The sequence below is a fragment of the Apteryx rowi genome, unplaced genomic scaffold (assembly GCF_003343035.1).
Source record: "Apteryx rowi isolate R43461 unplaced genomic scaffold, aptRow1 scaffold_232, whole genome shotgun sequence".
In the NCBI taxonomy this organism is placed as follows: domain Eukaryota; kingdom Metazoa; phylum Chordata; class Aves; order Apterygiformes; family Apterygidae; genus Apteryx; species Apteryx rowi.
In genome coordinates this window covers 107,045-126,607 of record NW_020448664.1, presented here as the reverse complement: position 1 = coordinate 126,607, position 19,563 = coordinate 107,045, and the positions used below count along the sequence as shown (strand labels likewise).

At 46.8% G+C, this 19,563-nt stretch overlaps 2 long non-coding RNA genes across 2 annotated transcripts in view; both read left to right on the top strand.

Annotated features, from left to right (window-relative positions):
- Positions 1–18,730, top strand: part of LOC112966104 — a 20,845-nt gene extending 2,115 nt beyond the window's left edge. The window contains exon 3 of the long non-coding RNA XR_003253515.1: positions 15,755–18,730. This is a non-coding gene — a long non-coding RNA (uncharacterized LOC112966104). The remainder of the gene's footprint in view (positions 1–15,754) is intronic.
- LOC112966103 lies at positions 7–3,457 on the top strand. The gene is made up of 2 exons (XR_003253514.1): positions 7–212; positions 309–3,457. It is a non-coding gene; the product is annotated as an uncharacterized LOC112966103 (long non-coding RNA).
- Positions 18,731–19,563: the final 833 nt, after the last annotated feature.

Below are 19,563 nucleotides of genomic sequence, written 5' to 3'. Positions count from 1 at the left end.
TCCCCTGCCGTGGCTGCCGCTGTCGGCATGGGGAGAGCAGCACCGTCCGCGTCCGCGGCGCTGCTTTGCCGTTGCCGTTCCGAAACCGAGGTGCCTTGCGAAGCACCATCTCCCACCCTGTACGCAGCGCTCCAAGCAGTGCGGTTTGCTGGTTTCTTTTTTCTCCTGTGCTGCTCCGTTGCTGTTTTCTCCAGTATGAATAGCAGCAGAAAGTGAGTAGAACTGGGGTCCAGCGGAGAAAATCAGACCCACTTCAAAAGGGAGGAGAGAGAGAGAGTAAAAACATAACTTCTCAACTGTCTTCCCAGTTTCCTCTGTAAAAGACCAATAGCTGCTTGACATGCAAGCGCTGGCCCAGATGTTTCACCAGCGCAGGAGGAGGCAGGTTTCAGGGCTAGAACAACCATCGGTCGGTTCCAGCATGGCAAGTTCCGTGTTCCTTTGATTAAGAGATTGGGTGCAAAGGTCTGACCAACCAGCCAATTTTCAAGAAAAAATCCAGAAACAGAAAGGAAGAGAAGCAATCCATTCCTTTTGAAGATAAAGGTGAGGTAGCATAAACGTCATCTGAATCGCTGAGCATCTATGTGTCACCTGTGTTACTTGCAGAGGTCAAATAAATTGCGAAGGCAATGTGAAAATCTAACTGCCAAGGCATCTGGGCTGTGTCAGAAAGACTCTTCCTGTTCTCTGCTTTCTCAGAGCTAAAAGAAAATTCAGTAAGTTGCTGAGTGGAATGCTTCATCCTCCTACCTCCTTCACAAGCTTCTGGAGGTGACAGATGTTTCCTCAGGGCCTGTTATTTTAGACACCTCCATGATTTGTATATCTCTGCAAACCTGGTGGGTGGAATTGGATGTCACAGACACACTGAAAATAACTCTTATGCTCAGACTCTGATACCTGCTGGCCCATGTAAAAAAACTCAGAGATCAAATTGAATCACATTATATGTGCCTGGCAAATGCACTGGGATGTACAAATGGAGCAATGGTGGGTTAAAATGAAGTTGAGATGTTATGTGGAGAGTGCTGGCAAGGACTCTGCAAGAACACTGTGCACACGAAACCACCCTGGCTTAGCTGTAATGACTATTTTGCTAAGATCTACAGTAGCATATGGAGGAAAAACTCTTCCTTAGAAAAATATGTAATTCCCTGTATGATCATGGCGTATACCTGGACAGAATGCCTTTGGTCCCTACAGTGAGAGATTCTGTAAGATACAGAACCTCTGAACAGATGGCATTGCAGAGCTGTTGCTTGGGTGTGCCTGAAGTGTGGCCAAGGGGTTGGATCCTACTCCCAGGGTCCTCCTCAATAGAAATAGTGCTCAGTGGGAAAATAACACTGTGCGGCCTTGGAGTCTGAAGTTATTAATACCTTGTCAGGTACTTTGGGGTAACCTGGTGGAAGAGACAGACAACCAAGTATGCTACACCCACATGTGCTTAGTCCTCCAAAAATACAAACTGGGAGATTCTGTTCTATTTATGGCATATAGGCAGGTACCACGCTGAAAGCAGACTCTCGGGGCTGAGGTGCAAGGGATAATTCTCAGGTGAACTTCTCCAAAACCAGCTTCTCTGCTGCATTTCATGCGTAGAGCCTCAGGAGTTTCACCCAGCTCTTCATTAAGGTTCCTGGTTTTCCCTGTATGCAGCCTGGCCTCCTTTGGATACACCTCAGAACCAGTGTTCACTGTGAGATGGTAATATTTTCCAAGGCTGGGCTATTCTTCCATGCCAGCCTCTAGAGGGTATCAAGGAGCAATGCAGAAAGGGCCTGGGCACACTCAGCCACACCCTTTATCCAGCAGTAGGATGTTCATAGTCTGCCAATGTAAACTGCGTGAGCAGTACGCYTCGATTCACAGCCAGATCTCTAGCTCAAGAGCAGTGGGTGAAGAGTAGCAGAAGTTTAACTCTTTGTGAGGAGCTAAAAACAGAATTTCCAGTGGAGAATCAAAACTCCTGGAGGGTACTCCCAGATCTGGGAGGAGCACATCTTACAGGGTTTCCTGTCAGAATTTCTGCCATAGCACAGCCTTGGCACATGACATTTCTGCATTTAGAGCTTATTTTTTCAGCGATCACCTTCAGGTATTTGTTCTCACTTTGCTTGAGTGCTTCCAAACACTAGCTTTAACCTCCCTGTTCTCTGCAGTCCCCATTGAGCACTAAGACCTGGTGACTAGGACCTCCTGAGGCCTAACCCAGTGCTTTCACCCAGGAACTGTTCAACCTGCCTCTTTAATTAATCAGATTATTTAGGTTAGGTTTGTGCTCCTCTCCCTTTCTCCAAGGCCACGTGATTTCCACTATTTCCTTGCATCTTCCAACCTTCCTGTCCCCCTGGTATTGTTTGCTGTTCCCTTTCCTTCTTTTGAATCTCTCTGTCACCAAGTGTTGTACAAAATGATACTTTTGGATGTACAGTGAAGTGTCACTGTGGGCATTAATCTTGCTCTTAGGGGTCCCTTTAGAAACCTGAAAACACTCTTAAAACACCCACAAAGATTTTGGTCAAAAGATTTTCACTTTTAAGGTGATGAGCAAATATTTTGTCCGAAGAGCCAATATACTTGTACTGACATTGGTGATGTGCCCCAAGGGAATTGCCACTTGCATATCTTACTTTACTGGGCTTTCAGACTCAGAGATATCTTGGTCCAGACTACATTTCCCATGTTGCATCATGGTCTTAGACTCACAGCCCCACTCTTGTAGGAGGAAAATGTTTTATCTTTGGAGAACTTGGATGTAATATGAAGTGGCACAGCCAGAAACGGAACCCAAGAGCTTGTGCCTTGCTCAGTGTTACCCACCACATTTTGGACTTGTCTGTCCTAAATTTTGGATTAGGTCAGTGGGATAAAGTGGTATAAAATTGTCTTTCTGTCTGGTAAGATGTTACATCTGCCTTGCTCTCACAACGTCCTGATGTGAGTGGCCACAGAAAAGAGCAGCAGCTCCTCTGATCTTGAGCCCACTGCTGTAGTGGAAAAAATAACAGAAATATCATGTAGTTGTTAAAAAAAGAAAAAAAGCTTCCCAATTCTCCTGTCAGTAGGTGCAGTCCAGGAAACTTTGTGTTTATAAAGCACTGTGTAAATTTGCAGCTCTCTATAAATGTATAATCAATAACAATGATAACAGTAACAGTGCTTAGTCCAGTTCTGGTGAAAACTCAAGACTGCTAACTTCTTGATAAGATCACTTGCTTTACACAGGCACCTCCTCTCCATGTGAAAACAAAACACAAGGAGCAGAACAGAAGATACTTGTGTTCCCTGACAAAAAAGGAAACACAGAAACAAAACATGTTCCCTGCAGCAAGTGACAATGGCAGCAACAACCCAAGGGACTCTCTTAAAATCTATCAAGCAGGCTTTAGCTCTTCCACTGAGTGCTGCAACACAGGCTTCCTGTTCTACGAAATTAAAATCTTAACAGCCATCTCCTTGTTTATGGTATCATTTTTTCATCTCTTCTCACAAGTACATGAGAAGGGGGAATCCCCAGGAACCTGATGCGGTGAGCAAAATTGTGTTTCTAGAGAACAGAGAGACAAGCCAACTGCTTGTGTGGCTGGCCCCTCTGAGCTCTGGTCTCCATCAGTGACCCCACCACAGAGCTGGTTTTAGTAGGGCGCAGCCTGGGCAATTTCTTGGATTCACAGCAGGAGTTGCTGAGTACCTGGATGGGACCACACCTCCACCTCTGTCCAGGCTTCCCACAGCTCTAATGGCAGCTCTGCCAGCTCAGGTTACCCCAGTCATGTCCAAACAGGCAAGCAGAAGGGCCTTAGCTTAGGAGCTTTGGGATTTTTTTAGCTGGATTTTTACCACCACTGGCAATAACTAAGTCTGTACCATTTTAGAATAGCTTGTGTACTCCTAATGGTGGGTATCTGATAGTCCGTCTGTCTCTAGCCTCCTGCCATAGGTGAATCCCTTAGTGGTGAAACTGCATCAGGCAGCTTAAGTTGGCTCCATGCAGTCTGTTCCTCTTTGACCAGGTCCCCTTTAATCCTAGTTTAGGGTTCCCAGATGGTTTATTGCCATTTCCCTTCTAGGCTTGCCTGGCCTCAGTCGTGACCTCTCCCAAGCAGTTTGCTGACAGAGGTGAGACACTCCCCTGGCAGAGCCAAGGTGAGACCCCAGAAGGAATCTCTCCCCCCTTCCCTGCCCACCCCTGTCAGTGAGCCTAACCTCATCTTGCTCTTTGGTAGGTTCACAGTCACCTTTGGGGTTTTTCTTTGCCACGCTTCTGCAGTAAATCAAGTCCATCTGTAGCTCCATTCCCTTCTGTTATCTCCTTCCACAATCCCTGCTTGCTAACCTAGTCGTAGATCCAGTGACCTCCAGCACAGGAAGAATCCTCTTTAAGTGCCTATCCCAACGGGGGCACTCACACTATTAAATAATAATCATACAGTAATAATCACCACAGGGCTGGCAGGGACTTCAGAAAGTCATCAAATCCATCACTCCCTGCTCTGAGGTAGTCACCCAGGAACAGTGCCTGACGTGTGTGTGAAATGCTTCTAATGATGAGCATGCCACAGCTTCCCCAGCAGCCCCCTGTGGCCCAGGAGACCTTCCCAGGAAGAAAGCACTTTCTTGAATGCAGCCCAAATCTTTTCTCCTGCAAATTAGACCAATTATTACTTGTCCTTCTCCTAGTGGATCTGGAGAACAATTGATCGCTGTCTGCTTTATAGCAACCTTTTATATAATAACAAGACAGCTTTTAGAGTAACTGAAAAAGAGGCGTTTGCTCACTTGCAAAGTCAGGAAATTCCCTGCCAATGAACATTCTTTGTCAGGGATCCTTTGCCAGCATAGGCTGACTGCTAAGGCCCACAATCTGCATTTTCCTTTTGAATGACTCTCGCAAAATAAACCAAATATCACATCCAAGGAGATTTATTACATCCCTTCCAAGGGCGAAACATTCCTCAGCTACATTCCACTTCTGTCTTTTGTGCTAAGGAAAGGGGGAAAAAAAATCTCTGTGATGCCTCTGGATCCCACCCCTTGAGGGCTTCTGTCATTAATAAAGCCGAGCAGCTGGAGCCAGATTTGTCAGACTAGTTCTGAATGGCTGACTCAATGCTGCTTGCAAGAGCAGCAGCATGACAGCAGCGTTAGGCAGACGGTGAGGAATACTGCCTCTGCTATAAGGTTAATAAATCATGGCACCACGTTTCCCCAGTAAAAACACCTTTTGTTGTTCTGAGTGACACCCTATCCCCTATGGCAGCAGCTGCCAGAGTGGATCTTCTCACTTCCTAGCTGCTCTGGCTTCTCCTGCCTTTGCATGATGCAAGAGTTTGCGATGCTTTTTGGGAGCTCAGACGTGCTCTCGGGGACTCTCTGCTTGAAGCTGTTGCTGCCATTCATCTCTCTAAGCTTTGTAGTGAAGCTTTTATCCAGATGTGCAAAGGAGGATTTGTGTAGAGGCAGGGCAAGGTGGGTGGAATCTCTGTTGTGTTATCTGAGCTTAATTAAGCTTTTCCCTAGGCAGTGACTAATTGATTGACCCCAGGACTGCAAAAGGGAGCAAATTTGCTAGAGCTCATTACAAGAGTGGAGTTTGGAATTTGCATTTTTTCTTCAGAGATGTATACCGTTGACTGGTGTCTTGCTTACTGATACCCAGTTAAACAAACACTACTCAGCAAATGCTGGTAGGTGAATTTGGCTTCTTAAATCCAGATGAGAGAAGCAGTGAGTCATTGCAGGCCTGTTCATCATCATCATATCCTCTGCCACCATTTGTAAGTATCACTCAATTGTGGCTCTGAAATTACTATCTGCCCCAGCCTGGGCTGTGAAAGCCAGCCCGTAGTCCATGTAAGTGCGTGTCAAATCCATTTCAGTCTCACAGGCTTCCAAAGCATTTCACAAAACTAACAAAGAAAAAAACAAAACAAAAATCAATTCCCCCTCAATAAAATGCAGCCACTGCAGATGTGGGAGAGACGAGCTCTGTAACAGCATGGGACAACACTGCAACACAACTGTTTAGGAAGTGGAGAGGGGGAAAAGATGCTGTGTACAAGGGCAACTGTAGGAGGAATGAAGAGAAGAGGACTGTCACTTCACAAATGGCTGGGACATTGACATTACCAAAAATCATGAAAGGTCATTTCCAGTTGGATGGTGTTCAGATCCGTCTTATACAATTCAGTCCCCCCAGAGCCACCCACTGCACAGGGCAGTCTCTCTTCCACCTGAGCAGGAGTTCAGGCTCATGCAGAGTGACAGGTGCAGCCTTCTTAAATATCTGCAGCTTGGGGCTTTCTTTGCAGGTCTCCTCTGCCACTGACCTTGGCTTTTTGTTGGTGAGGTTTGACATGATCAAAGCTCACCCTGCCAGGACTGATACATAGCCAGTGTGTGGAAGAGGCTACAGGAAGACAAGGTGTGCAGAACAGCAAGTGACACACATGCTTGAAGGAGAAAATCATGAGCACAAGGTGGCCAGGGTGACTGGAAGAGCAGTCTGTGGCCAAGTGACAGAAGGCTGGTAAAGCTCTTCATATCATTTGGAGCCTTATTTTCACGGTGGCTCCAGTGAGCCTTAAAGCCATTTCAGCTGGACTTTAAAGCTAGTTAGAGTATGGAGGGAAAATCCATAGAGTGCAGCAAGCTGAAAAAATTGTGTGAACATCCTGGGTGTGATATGTTGCTGGGACTTTCGAACTTTCTTCTCTCAGCATGTGCCTTGTTTCCCTTCTTTTCCTTGCTGGGACAGACTGTTGTTCCATTCCCTCCTGTTCTCCATCCCTGAACAAGATGTTCTTCCCTCTTCTGAAGAAGTTTCTATGTGTTCTGCGAAGTGTTGAGGGGATTTGGTAGAACTGTCATGCTTAGAAGTAACAAGGACAAATGACACCTATCCTATATGGTTTTCATGGCAAACACAACTCTGCAGTCATGGCTGCCTATCCCTACCCTGGACCTGTTTGTCTTTAGGACCTGAGCACTTTTGGCTTGCTCTTCTGTATCTCTTGTTTAGGAAATGTCCAACACCAGTGAGCACTTTACAGGAAAGTACCAATTTTCAGGCTGTGTTTGAAGGGAACCAGTTTGTTGAATCTCTGGGTTTATCTAGTGGCTGGGTTCATCTAGTGGCTGGGAAGAATAAGGCGCTAGCTGTACCTATGAGGAATAGGCACTGCCATTGTCTCTGAGGTAAAATGGCATTTGTCGTCGAGGAGAACAGAAGTAGATGCTGCTGAGGGAAGAGATGAAGGCAAGCATCTCCTCTCTAGAGCACACTGACTTTCCCAGCTCCAGGAGGACACTTGTGACCCTCACAACCCTTCCCCCTCCTGCTTGCTCTGGCTGCCTCTTTCTTCTTTTCCTCTCTCCTCAACCACACCCACTATTTAACCATTTAGATATAAAAATAAAAAATAAAAAAACCACCCAACCCACTAGACAGAGGGTTTGCTAAAGAAGGGTAATTTTAAAAATAAGTCTTTGAGGTCAGCATGTAATTGTAACATTGGGACTATGTGATCCAAGACAAAAATAATCCAGTGGGTATATGGTCAAGGAGGAAATGATGGCTGCCTGCAGTGAGGGCAGAAGAGCATCCACGAGATTGATCAGACAGAGCAAAAGACTAGGCAAAACTACTCACTGGCACCATGACTAATATTTGTGTAGGGTATTGTAAGATTTTCTGCATGTGACAGGATCATAAGAGCTGCTGTACTGGGTCACAGCCTCCCTCGGTCGATAGCCCTGCCTCTGCCAGGGGCTGGCATTGGGTACTTCTCAGGAATTTAACAGTGTTCCACAGAAATACAGATATGGTGTGATGCATATTTGTACATTAACCTGCTCATGAGGAACCCTTCTGTTAACTGCCAGCCAGCTGATTAGCCGGATTGTTCTGCAGTGTAGGGGGCTAAGGCCAGGCTTTCTAACCACACTCCGTGTTTTACTCCTGTGCTTCAGAACTTTCTGAAATCCTGCCTTCTTCAAAGCATTCGCAGGGGGTTGCCAGCCACGCTCTTCTCCTAGATGGCATAATGGAGGATGTTTTCACCCATATAAATATCTGGTCCTTTTCTCTAACCTCACCACAATTCTTTTTCAGTTCTAATTTATGGCAGTAAGTTATGTGGGGCCAATAATATAATGTATTTTAAAAGTATTTCCTTTAATGCATTTTAAATGAAGAAATGAAGAAATAAGCCTTGTAAGTCCCTGAATGTGTCAGCTGTCCACTCATCCTGAGAGTACAATAAAGGGGGTAGGAGGACCACACAACGGTGCTGCTTTTTGTGTATCACGCTGATGAGAGACAGTGGCAGCCACATCACTGAGAAACAGTGATGCTAATCATTAGAGTGGGGCAAAGCACCAAATGTCCACAGAGGACCAAGATTTCCCTAGCTCCAGAGGTAGCATGGATAGGACCCAAAGCAGCCTTTCATCTCTGTTGTTCCTAAGACTGAGTTTCTCTCACATCTGCTCCCAGATGAAAGCACCACAAAAAATCAGACTTGTTTTACTGTAAAAGAAGTCAAAAAAATAGGAGGAGGAATCATGTCTGTACATTGATGCCAAAGGCCAGGGGTATAGAGCTGTACCTGAATTAATGCCACTTGTTTTTTCATTCCAAGATGTCCAGCCATCAGCTCTCCAAGTTTTCTCTGCAGTTCAATATTCTCCCTTCATAAAACACGGTCTGTGCATGAAAGGGATTTATTTTTAATCAGAGGTCAGCATTTGTTGCAGGGGTCTTTACTTTGTGACCTTCAATTCTGTTTCTAGGAGGAGACAGTGGGTTCCAGTACCTTTTTGCTGTGGCCATCTCTRGGTCAGCCCTTCCCAGAGCAAATGCCACTGATTCAGGAGGTCTTGCTGCCTCCCCTTTATTTAAGTGCTGGTTACATTGCTCAGCCAGGATCCATTGCAGTTGTAAACCATGCTCAGGGGATGAGCAATTTAGGGTTTGCAGTCATTGTGGACCAGCCCTGGAGACCTCGTGCAATTGTTTTTCATCTTTCTTACACCCACAGTTTTACTAGTTTAGAGTTACTGCAGAACCCAGAGAGTTTCTGACTTGAATTTGAGTTGTGAAAGACACACAAAAGAAAAGAATTTGTGTTGTAAATTAGATTTCTCAGATTTCAGTGATTTGTCATGGAAATGTGGCTCAATCTATGCAGTCATAAAAACATTTCACATGTTCAAACTCTTCTCATGCTACTAACTTCCCCGATGTGACATGGAACAGTGACTGTGGGAGGTAAGGTTAATTTCAAATCAGCTGTGGTAGAAAACAGACTCAGGACCCCAACTGGGGAAGCATTAAACCTACAAAATGAGGATCAACCTAGAAAACATGCCATAGTCCTAATGATTTATGTTGTAAGATTGGATTGTTTGCTTAAGGTATTTTCTGCATCTTCCAAAGTGTTCAATGGGGTATATGCCTCTGTTTTTCAGGTTTATTCCCAGTTGCTCCCCCTTTACTTGCTGCTGCTCCAGAGCTAAAATGACTCCACTAGATAGAAACCTAAATGCTGCCTCACCCAGCCTGCCACGGCCCCTTTATAAGAATGAGTTAAGCTGCTTTCCATGGTGAGAGGCTGTTCCCATCTCTGTTCTCACTTTCGGAGAGGTCGTTCTAGCCTCAGTGGGACCCAGCCACAGCAAACTAATGCCCTCCAATGTCCTCCTCCATCCTTAGCTTGGCAGGGTCAAGAGCTGCCTCCCTCTTCACCTGGGAATGAGGCACCTACAGCTTGGCAAGGCAGTTCCCTTGGAGGCCAGGCCCTGGATGGGCCCCACTCACGCTCCCATCTGGCTGTCTCCCAGCAGGACTGGGGATCAGCCTTGCACTCTCTGGGCAGAGCAGCCTTTCAGAGCTGGGAGAGCCATTTGCTGTAGTAACTGTGCCTCCACTAAGGGCAGAGGGAGAGCACTCAAGTGCCTCCCTGCGTGTACTTTGTTCTCCCATGTTCCAGATGAAAACTGCGATTCAGGACTCAGTCAGTGGGGTTGTCTAAAATAGGATTAAAAAGCAATAAGTGGTGGCTTCCTATATTTGCCTGCCTGCATCACAGCTGGGGTGTTTGCATTTTCAGTTGTTCTCTGCAACCATCAGAACCCTTCCTAAAAAAAGAGGAAGGAAGTTGAGAAGCTTCCACGTTCCCAGGACTCCAGGAGGTGGAGCTTTAAGAAATACATTAAATGTCATGAGACCCCTGATGAAAGAAAGATCTGGCAACACCATTAGCCCCGTTTGCCACACAAACCAGAACCTCTCATTTCTCTTGCGAATTGGCTGATGTTATAGATGCACAGGCGCAGCGCTGTGGGCAGCGAGTTCTTGAGCACTTGGAAGAGCCTTTTCCTTAGCACTGCTATCTTCAGGCATGCCTTGTGCTTCTTCACATTTGGGCTGCTGTCATACTTGAGCTCTTGATGAGCCAAGAGCTGTGCAGCACACGCAGCACTGAAGGGGCTGTGCTCAGCAAGCTGTGGGCATGGGCACTCCAGGACAGAGGAGCCAGAAACCCCGCTGCCTTGCCTTGCCTTGCCTTGCCTTACCTACCCCCCTCAGTGAGCCTGAGAAAACACGTCTCTGCTTCCTTGATAGGCCTCTATCTAGCAGGGGTGAAGGCCTTCCTCAGCGGGGCTTCTGGAAGGTAGCTGATAATTTTTATCTCTTTATTTTGGAGCCTGATCAGTGCATGAAAAGGATTGTGATGCATACTTGGCTGCAGCTGTCAGAAACTCATTGACCCAGAAAGTCCCTCCCAACACTGTTCCTTTTTGCATGTTGAAAAAGCCACACTATGGCTTTCTGCCTGGAAATGCCGGTCCAGCAGGGAGCTCTGCAAACCCCGGTTACCAGGACTTCACCCAAAGTGGCTCTTGCTAAGCAAGAGGGTGGCTGGCCAGCTCAGGTGAGCTCTTCTGAGGCTGGGAGAGCAGCAAGGCGGGGCCAGGCTGCGTACATCAGCGATCAGCTCCCAAGCATGGCTGCATGTCCAGCCTGCATGTGCAGTGCCAGCTTGTTGCTGCCTCCCTGCAGCCAGCCCCAGCCCTGCATGGCTCAGGGTGAGCGTGCAGCAGGAGCTGGCTGGCTCAGGCAGGGAGGGCCAGGCAGGGGAGTTTGTTGCTCAGAATGACATTTTTGCATGTGCCTGACAGCATCTGTTGCCATGGTGATGCCTATTCGAGCCTGAGCGGAACTGCATCTTCCCTGAAGTTGTGAATTGAGCTTAGCTTTATTTATTTGAAGACAGCCATAATGAGTGATAGAAAGAGAAGAGACACGTTACAAATCCCCTTGTGCAGGCTGTAGCCAAATGAGTCAGAAGCACTGCAGGCTTTAATCAGCCCACCTGACGTCAAACCTCTCCATCAGAGGAAAGTGCCGCCTGGAAATGTCAACATGCCCAAATGGAAAGGCCAGAAGGTAAATCTTTTCCTGTGCTCACTCACTGAGTAGGAAAGAACAATTAAAATTCAGGCAGTACCCCAGACACATCTTAATAGCAATCTGATTGAATGCTTTTCCTCTCCTCTTTCTCCCTCATCCCTGCCTTTAGCTGTGTGGCGACAAGGCCTCTTGGTTTAAAGGATCTTTCTAATACAGCATCAAATGCCAGATCCTGCAAGAACATGGTGTTATCACCAGCAACAGAAAATGGGCTCTGCGGATAAACTATTACTGAAATGAGCTCTCCCATAAACACTAATGTAACTGTGCCATAAGGAGCAGTTACAAGTCTCACATGTGCGAATGCCCAGGGGTAAGAACAGTAACTTATGCTTGGATCTATGTCATTTGCTGACATAAACTACAAGTCCTGGGATGAGGAAGAAAGCAGTGGGAATGAGACCATATTTGCTATAGAAGGTGCCAGCCACCTATCAGCAGATAAACATCAACCCTACCTTGGAGAGTTACACCATGGCAATGGGGAAGTGGTCTTGTTCTGTAACAGAGGAATGACCTACTTAGAAGAAAAAATCTCCTTCATCCTTTTTACATATAACAGAGCTGAAACTTTGGGTCCTGATGATACAGGAAAGACAAACAATATGCTGAGAAGGAGCCCCCTGCTTTGGGTACAAGAAGCCCATACCTTAGTGTATGTCTTAATTGTAGGCTAGAGGTGCAAAAGGGAAGGGGTTCAGCCAAGGACACCTACACCTACAGATCGATGAGAGGAAAGGAGGCTAGTCCTCCTATGAGGAAAGTCAGGCTGGATGCCTAGGGAAACTTTCCCTTCCTGCCTGCTGGCATTTGCCGGGGTGACAAAGGGACACACACAGACATCAGGGGATATAAGCATGCGGCGAAGGAGGAAGGAAGGAAGAATGTAAGATGCAAACCACACTGCTTAAAAACAGGGCATATTGCCAATTCCTCCTAAAAGCTCCCCACATCCAGTGCTGTACAGCAGCCAACGTGGTGGGCTTCTGATCTTCTCAAATCTCTTAACACTTCTCCCCCTTTTATTTTTGTGCTAAATGTAAGCTTTTTGCCTTGGTGGATGATCCTGGCAACGTGCCCCAGACATTACACTGGGGTTTCTTTTGCTCTGGGAGATGAGTCTCTAATGAAGGTTTCCTCCGCCTGTCTCTTTCCCCCCTAGTGAAAGTCTGTAATTACCCACGGAGGGGCGAGGCAGCCAGAACTGAAACAATGTCATTTGAACTGGGGTGAGACATGCCTGAATTGCTGGGTTGTACTTTTCTCCTCTGCAGTACTGCTTGTGGATCCAAACCTTGCTTTTAACCCTTTGCAGGGTAGGGAAAGCTGCCCTTCCTCCCCCACACAGACAAACCTGCATGGGCCAGATCTGCTTGGCTCTGAACGGGGCAATCCTGTACCACGTGGGCAAGATGTGAGTGTCCAACTTCTCTGCTCTGGGGGCTGAATGGCACAAGTCAGCAAGGATTGCCCCTTCACTGTTTTGGGGGTAACTCGGGTTTTACTGTTGACTCCATATGGCACAGGCAGTATGTTAAGCAGAGCTTTTGCAGTCTCCTTGCCCGGACTTGGCTAGCTCTGTTCCAGTGGGTGTTCAGCTCCCTCCTGCACCGAAGCCATCTGCTTCCAGCTTCTTGACACAGGATATCTTCTTGGGGTAAAATTCAGTCAAACAGGGTGTGCAGCTGTACCACATCTGGATCCACCCTCACCCTTTCTGGAAAAAAGATTCTGGATGGAGGAAACTGTTAAAAGAAATGAGGCAATGCAGGCCCTTCAGAATGACTGTTTCACATTGCCCACAGGCCCACGAGAGCCCATGCCTGGGTGCCTTTTGCAAGCTGCCCTTGCAACCATGTGGGCTAGAAGCCTGATCAGAGTGAATAAAAGTTGGGAGTTTGATACTAGTCCATGATTCTGGGAAGCTGTGGCCTAGACACTCTTTGCCTGTTCTGCAGCTTCTTGCTGACCTGAGTTTCCTGAAGGGGATTGATTTAGAGCTCTTTAAGCTCTGTGTCTTTTATTAATAATCAGTAATTTCAGATGCTAACGAAATGCTGGAAAGAGATGCCCTCATACTACAGTTTCTCTTCATTCAGTTAGTCACCCTGAAAGTTGCCTCATTCTCCAGGGAGACTGCCAGCAAAAAAAGGGGGAATGTCTCTGCTTTTTTTGAGGTAAAGACTAGACAAGGCAGATTATGTATAAGGCAAAGAAATGTTCTTAGTCGACCATGAAGTGAAAGAGGTACAATATGATTTTTCGCCTTTATCAGTTACCCTCAAAGTGGCCAGTTTTCAGTTCTCATCCTTTGGTCTTCCCCCATTAACTATTTTGGGACTTCAGGTTCCAGCATACCTCATCCTGCCACAGGCAGCTCAGTTGCATTCACAAGAGGGTGAAGGGTTGCCATATAAGAACGTTCCTGGGGTCTAATGCCTCGTATTAATGGTTTTTTTCCCCCTAAGTCTTTAATTCCCTATTTCCCTGCCTGTCACTCACCCCATGTTTGGAAAGCTGATTTAGATCTATCCAAGGGCCCTAAGTTCACCCCAGAAAGAATAATAATTGCAGCACTGAGCTCTGTGGCTTCCCTTTCATTCCCCACATAGCATTAGGGTGCTTACTGAAACCACAGCATTCATGGATCCCTGCCATATGCAAGCATGCAATTAATACCCTTTTCACTTTCCCCTGCACTTCCCAGGCAAGAAGGGAAAAAAAGTACAAGTCGTAATATACATTTTCCTAACATGCACACATGTGTGTCTCCACCTCACTTGAATAATCCAGCATGTCTTGCACCTATGTGGACTCAGTAGTTCCTAACAAAACGTGTCTGCTCACAGGCAGAAATTCAATTTGATGCAGCACCAGTTCTGTGTAGCTGCACGCAAAGCAATACACACGAAACAACTTGTTCCCTCTTTGAGCTGCTGCAGCAGAGTCATGAACAATCTCATTTCACAGGTCTCCCTCCTTTCTCCAGTTTTAGCAGAGAGCTAAGATATGTGTGATTTCCTTGCTGGCTCACCCCCCTGTCCCTCTCATGCTCACTGGTGGTGCTAGCAGGTGTGCTGGGTACCTGGCTGGGAGACAGCACAGACAAGGAAGCAGGAAATAGAAAGCAGCTGAATCTGGCTGGAGGGAAAAATATGTGTGTGAGAGAGTTTAAACCAGCCGCTGGAAGAAGATCAAAACTTAGGCAATTTCCTGGATGAGGCGGGGCTGTGGGATAGAGGGCAGAGAAAGACTCTAGCATCTGCAGAATCCCTCCTCGAAAGTGACCTTCTGTTAGAAGATGTTTCAGTAGATTCCTCGTCTCCTGTCTTGACTTTTTCACAGCTTTTAAATCATTCCCACAAAAACCAAATTAAGAAATTGCAGCCTGAATGTTGGATCTGTAACTACTCGTGTGATGGGTCTAACTCTCTAAGAGCCTGGCGACTACAGTACCTCTTCTTTGAACTACACTGAAAGTCCTGTTTCCATCCTCACCTTGTTTTCGGTGGGACTTGAGGAGCAGAAGGGACCTAGAGCACAGCAGCTGCTTGCTCAATCTGTGGTGCACAGATCAGTGAGCAAACCCACTACCAAGCAATACCCAGAGGTAATCAAATACAGAGAAGAACTGGAGAGAAATAAAGGCAGGACAGATAGAAAGAGCTACTGATAGGTCAAAATATGGAGCCTGCAAGGCATGGGGTCCAGAAAGCCTTAGTGGCTAGGAAGATGGCTTGTGGTAGAAGCCAGCAGTTCCATTCATATGAACACCAAAGCTGGAGAAATAAACAGGCCAAATGATATCCATAGCCATACTTGAAGTAAAAACTTTGTGCCATGGTGGCAGTCCCCAAAAGCCAATCTGAATGTCCTGAACCCCAAAGCAAACAGTTCTAACAATGTGAATCAGTCCCATACTGGCTTTCTAGCCTGAAAATGAAGGCAAATGTCAGCCAGATGATCCCTCCTGTAACAAAGCAGTGTGTATGCAGCAAACCAAAAATCACTGATGTATGCAATTCGCCCACATTCCTCAAGAAACACTCATTCTCTATGAGTTTGTCAAACCTCCTGGCTTGGTCTGGAGGGAAACAAAAACTTCAGCTTTGCAGGCTGCAGAATGGACTGGATTGCTGCACACATGTTCAAGCTCAGAGTCTAGTTCCCTTGCCTTGTGTGCATTGCCTGCCACAGTGCAGGGTGAAGGCAAAGTGAGTGCAAAGTGATATGATGATGGACTTGCATTTCTCACTCTCTCTCTCTCCACAGGTATAAAGGAATGCAGTGGCAGCAAGACAAGGCAGAATGGAGCACAGAAGAGTAGGATCCTTTTGTTATGAAAATTCGGTTGATTATTCCATTATCAGCAATGATCTTGGTCATATATGTGCATTTGCAGTATCAAATGTTGCAAAGCCAGAAGGGCTTATCTGTGGTCAGTTTGGTGCTTGTTCTAAACATACTTGGTTGCTATTCCAGAATCTTTCTGTGATCAGATTGCAAATAAATCTAAATATAAAATCAGAGGAAATAGGACTGAAAAGCAATTTGAGCCATCATGTGATTTAGCCCTTGCCCCAAGATTGGATGCTGATCAGCAATATCTGTGTCCCAAGAGATGTCTGCAGAACTTGCTTTTAAAAAAGCTCCAATGATAGAGACATTGCCACCTCCCAGGCACCTAGTCACTATTTTTGCCATTAGGTAGTTTTTTTCTATGATTTGTTCTGAAGTTTTCTTACTAAGGTGCGAGTCTGTTACTGCTTGTTCCCTCCACTGTGGCAATGGAGCGAAATTATTGCCTTTCTCTTTCCCACAATTGTTTGAATGCCTAAAGACTGCTGGCATGAGAGTCTTCTCTTTAGACAAAAGAAGATCAATTCTCTCAGTCTCTTTTTGCGTCCCCTTTTTCTAGACCTCCAGTTGTTCTCAGTGCCCTTCTCTGGACACTGCCCAGTTAGTCCCACCTTTCCTGAGGTGTGGAAGCCCAGACGGATATGGTATTCTGGTTAACACCATATTCTGCAACACTACTCTGCAGGGCAGAAGGGGAACCTTTACATGTCTTAAAGGTTTGTAGGAGGGTTCCTGCATTTATATCACAGCATGGCACTTGCCTTTTTCACAGCTGTGTGACACTGTTAACTCTTGTTCAAGTGTTGCAAGCCCTATAGTTCCCGGGTCTCTTCTGCAGAACTGCTACTCAGCCTGTCCTTCCTCACCCTCGATGTGTGCACCCTGGTGAGGTGCACCAGCACGTCCAGATCCTTCTGAATTCTGATCACCTCTCCTCACCCCATCAGCACTTTCCAGAGAAGAACTGGAGAGAAATAAAGGCAGGACAGCCAGAAAGAGCTGCTGATAGGCCAAAATATGGAGCCTGCATGGACTCCAGAAAGCCTTAGTGGCCAGTCCCTACTAACTGCTAGTCTGCAGAAATAACTCTGCTTTTTGGTTCCAGAGGGTCAGCAGTGACTCTCACTGAACACAGAGGTAACACTTGCATTGCCTTTAGTGGACTGCACTCATGTCTAACATGGGAAGAATATTACTTGTCCCTTGCAAAGCTTCATAAAAATGCTGGGGATGGGGTTTCCTTTCATAGTTCTTCAGAATGGGATAGAGTAGCTTTGCAGCACAGATTTGAAAAGGAAGATTTGTTGCAATCATTCCTTGCCTACAGAGATAATAGCAACAGCAGCAGTAGACAAGGGACTTTGAGTCTGAGGCATTTATGTTCAGTACTAAATGTATTAAATACAAACAGGGTGTCAGAATAGACAATTTCATATTTTTGAGATGTTTGAATCTTCAAGGCAGACTTCACAGAATTCCAGTTTGACTGTGCCAAAGCATTTTCCCTTTACAGTGCAGACAAACAAGTCAGGTTTACTTTGCTTGACTTTTTCTGATGACACTGCCACCCATTCAGTGCAAACAGTTGCTGTAATTCACAGTGTCTCAGATTCCTCTCTGCCTGCACTGAGGAAAAATACAGTGTGTGCCTTACCTTCACATGCTTCCTTGTGTTAACTTGGGTGAGGCCCTGAACCAGAAACTCTTAATTTCATTGGTAAATCTTAGCAGTTACGGAAGTGATATCCGTGTTTGGTTAGTGACAGGTGATGGAAGCTTCCCCTGTTGTAGCTCTACAACAAGGTGTTGTAGCACCTTGACTCTCATCTGGAACACCATTACTTTTGCAGGCCTTGGTCCTTCTACTCCACCAGAACTGAGAATTCCTCTAACTGTTAAGTTAAAAGAAATATGTCTGTCCCCTTGCTCAGAGATAGAGATTCATTTCTTTCTGAAGGGTCTGGATATATTTCTTCTCCCCATCTTACAGTGGTAAAGGTTTCTACGTTTCCAGCTTTACATCCACTGGCTCCCTCATTGACAAAGCTATTTCTTTACCATTAAGGAAAGAGGAACAGTCCTGTGAAAACAGCATTATTTTCTCTGTTTAATGGCAGTGATTGGACAGTTATTGCGGTACACCTGACCATGAGGGATCAGGATGCAATGGCTATGCCATTCCAAAAGTGTGAGTTGCTCATGATACTCCATGAAAGTGATGGGAGAGCGGGGCCCAAGGTGATCCTATTCACAGAGAAGACACATTTTGTTTCATTCCCAGCATCTTAATGCACTTGGATCCTAGTACTGCTTTGTGCAAATGGCAAGTGTCTTCTCTTTAGAAGACAATTTCCAAGTACCATTCCTCCCTCATATAAGTAAGAAATTAACTGACTTCGTGAAAACAGCAGCATGGTTCCATCCTGGCTGAATTTATGTCTCTGGCCGTTTTACCTGAAGGCTCTTTACACTTGACAGAAACATAAGGTAAAAGTAAATGTAACTGAAAGAGCCCTTTGTGTGTACCAGTATAAAGGCTTTTGTGTGGGGAAGGTAGCGTGTGGAGGTTAGTGTGATGAGCAGCCAAGGAGTGCCTAGGGTAGTGGTGTTAGTCCTAAGGTCTGTGTGGAATATGGCAAGAGCCTGTGATGGCCATGCCGTGGAAACCCAGTGACTGGTTCAGACACAGGCCCCAGCCAGCCTCAGAACTGCATTTCCCCATGGTGACCCTCACTGTTGGCAACTTCCAGCTATGTTTCTCCCAGGCGAGATGCACTGTTGTCTTTATATATATATATATATCCATATGCTTGTGATCAAGAAAGCCACTGCTGGGATTTGGGACTCTTGTCCATTCTCTGTGGAGCCAAGAAGGCAGGGACAGATTAATAAAACATCAGAGTTTCTTCAACAGGATTATTATAAGTGGTTTTCTTGAGTGTTGGTTGGAATAAGGATCAGAGAGAACAGGGATCCATAATCCTATTTATGTGAAGCCATATAATCTTCCTGAAGCTCTTTAATTACACAGCAGTTGGATGGGCTGCTGCAGCCAGGCCCACCTGCAAGCCTGTTATTGAGAGCCATGGGCAAGGAGATCTCCCTGCAGGCTTGTGGCTCCACTTCAGGAACTGAGCTCTCTGAAGATCCATCTTTTCTGGCTCTGCTCCCTGAGGGAAACTCAAGAGCCAGCAAAGAGTGCCATTGCCTATCTGCTTGCCGTGGTATCTCTGGATCTGCTAAAGGGAGGGTTTGCTCAGTTCATCAAACTGAAATCACATTGCTGGTGTCTGTTTTGCCCTCAGGCACCCTCCTGCACTGCAGCTCGGGGAGCAGTGAGGCAGCCCCAGGGGGCAGCCCTGAGGCCCCGGTGGCACAGCCAGCGCGGGCAGCAGCAGGACTCGCTCTCCCCGGCGATCCTGGCGGCCCAGGGTCACCCAGCCCCCCACTAATAGTCCCGGGTGTCCCGGGGCAGATGGGGGAGTCTCGGGAGGAGGCTGGCTGGTACCCTGCCTCCAGCCCGGCTTGCCGGGGGCATCTCGAGGAGACGCCGGGGGCGCCGCGGGAGGGATGCTGCGCCCTGCCCGGGGGCATCCCGGAGGATGCCCGGGGCCCCGCGGGGGGATGGCCGAGGCATCGCGGGGAGATGCTGCGCCCTGCCCGGGGGCATGCCGGAGCGTGGCCGGGCCATCGTGGGGGACGCCCTGCCGGGCGCCGGGGCT